We start from the raw sequence: 2,594 nt of genomic DNA, 5'->3' as shown, positions 1-2,594 counted from the left end.
CTGATAGCCTGAGTTCCATGTCCTGAACCTACATGTTAAGAGAACCAACTTCCTCGACTTGTCCTCTGCCCACACCCCAACACACACACAAACACACACACACACACACACACACACACACACACACACAGTATTACTGCACACACAGAGAGAGAATTTTTAAAAAGACTTTAAAAATAATATAAATAAGCTGGGTGTGGTGGTGCACACCTGTAATCCCAGCGCTAAGGGAGACAGAGGCAGGCCGACCTCTGTGAGTTTGAGGACAGCCTGGTCTACAAAGAGAGTCCAGGGTAGTAGCCAAGGCTACACAGGGAAACCCTGACTCGAGAAAACAAACAAACAAACAAACAACAACAACAACAACACAAATAGACTCTCGGAAGGGCTGGAGCCAAGATGGAGAAATACAAGAGAAAGCAATGCCCCTGGTGAATTGTGGGAGACTATTGTAGTACCTTTACCATGGGTGCCATAGATGGCGGTATCTTTCAAGTCTTCAATGGTTTTCGAAATTCTCCAGTGGGAGTAAACCACAGACTCCAAGGGAGTTTGGCAGCTATTAAACCAGGACTCCACAGTTGGGAGGTAGCTTTGCAGTTTGCTGTGATTAACTGTAGTATGGTTCAAAGAAGATCCCTGGAACTCCATCACTAGTGGTGTCTTTTTTCCCCCTTATGATAGTTTTTTTTTATTATGTTTCTTTTTAAATGTATACATTTATATCATTACACATGAATAAAATAAACTACATACAACAGGAAGAACCATGAGACAATCAGGAATTATACAAATGTTACATAGTGATTTGGCTATTTGTATTTGTCAAACTTGAAGTAAACATCTTTCCTATCTTGTTGGGTCTAAATTTCTGAATGAAGATCAGTATCTATCATATCTCATCTCTATTAACTTAAAACATCTATCTTGATCTAAAAACATCTTAACCCCTAGCCTATTAAGCTTAATTGAAAGACTAAACTATCTGGTCTTCAACTTCATCAGAGATTTGAGAAGGAATAAAACTTAAATATCTGAGTGAATCAGAAGTGCACGTTAGTTGGCAGCGTCCAAAATGAAAACATGATTGAGACAATTTACTGCTTGAACAGTCACCCAAAGCTTTTTATAATGTTGGAGCATCGTGGTCAGCCTTCTGGCCCAATATATCTGACAGACATATTTGCGAGGAAGGAACTATTGAGGACTTGCTTACCCTGTCTTGGCAGAGTTTGGCCTATTTTTAGGCAGAATTCTGTCTGTGGCAGAAATGAGGATATTTTTTCCAATGGCTGCTTTGCCACATTTGAAGCCAACTCCATAAGGAGGTTCTTTGATGCTCATCATTATTGAATCTAGTCATCTCAAGGCCTCAATTGTTACTCACAAATAAGGTTATTTTTTTAAATTCAATGGTATTGAATTTTGTATGTTGATGCAAATCATGGTCATGTCAAAAACTAGTCTAATTTTATCACAAAAATATATATTCTAGGTCTAATAGATAGGATTCTATAAATATGTAAGGTAAAATAGTTAAATAAGGTCTTCGAAAGCCTTAGAGCCCTACAGAATATGACATTTAAAGATGTTTTATTATGTCTAAAGATTCTTTGACAACAAGACAAGTTAACTCCTGGCAACATCCATCCTGCCTGCCTCGCTAGCAAGAAATGGACCGGTAACCATGATTGGGTCAGCTATGATGGGAGTCTTTCTCCTAGCTTTTTTGTTTGTTTGTGTTAGCCTTGACTGTCCTGGACTTGCTTTGTAGAGCAGGCTGGCCTTGAACTCACAGCAATCTGCCTGCCTCTGCCTCCTGAGTGCTGGGATTAAAGGTGTGCACCACCACACCTGGCTCTCCTAGCTTTAATTGAAGGAGCTGGTATCTTGTATCTTGTTAACAACATCTGCCTCTTCAGTTTCCCAATGTCCCTGTGTTTGCTGAAGGCCACTTGCAGTTGCCTTCAAGCCAGTTAGCATCCTCACCATTCAGAAACCACTAAGAGTGTTAGTAGGATTTCTTTCCCAGGATTCCTGTAACTGGGTGGACTGTAGTTCAGTAGACTCAGAAAGTCATGTTACCGTCTGTTGAAAGCCTCTGCTGGAGTGATGTTGGCCAAGCGGGGCATGGATAGACAGCACATTTTTCTGTTTAAAAGAGACTCAGGGAGGAGAAAATATACTTGAAATGAATTTGTGATAAAAATAAATGTCTAATACCATTTAAAGAATGCATATGTGCTTAGAAGATAAAGACCAAAGGCCAAAAACCAGTGAAACACAGCCATCACTTCCTTCAGAACATCTCTGCTTGGTGTTTTGTGCACAGTTATTCAGACAATAAAAGGTTCCTGGGACTTAAAATAATAAATAAATAAAGTAATAATTAATTAATAACCTAATTAATAGAATAAATAAAATCCAAGACCAAAGGGGCTGAATCAGGGTTGTAAAACAATACCCAAGCAAGAGAGTTAGTGTCATGCCAATGTGGACCTGCTCTTTGTGTCTGCCTGGGACCAGCACCTTGTAGCACCTGTGTTCTTGTTATAGCATCTTTATACTGTGCCATCATCTCATTGAAAGGACCT

The 2,594-nt window shown here is 39.6% G+C and overlaps 1 pseudogene; it reads left to right on the top strand.

The window, feature by feature from the left end:
- The first annotated feature begins 399 nt into the window (after nt 1-399).
- Nucleotides 400-2,006, top strand: LOC127201820 (mitochondrial import inner membrane translocase subunit Tim17-A-like; annotated as a pseudogene).
- The last annotated feature ends 588 nt before the right edge of the window (nt 2,007-2,594 follow it).

Source organism: Acomys russatus, chromosome 17 (assembly GCF_903995435.1).
Source record: "Acomys russatus chromosome 17, mAcoRus1.1, whole genome shotgun sequence".
NCBI lineage: Eukaryota > Metazoa > Chordata > Mammalia > Rodentia > Muridae > Acomys > Acomys russatus.
This window is presented reverse-complemented; position numbering and strand designations above follow the sequence as displayed.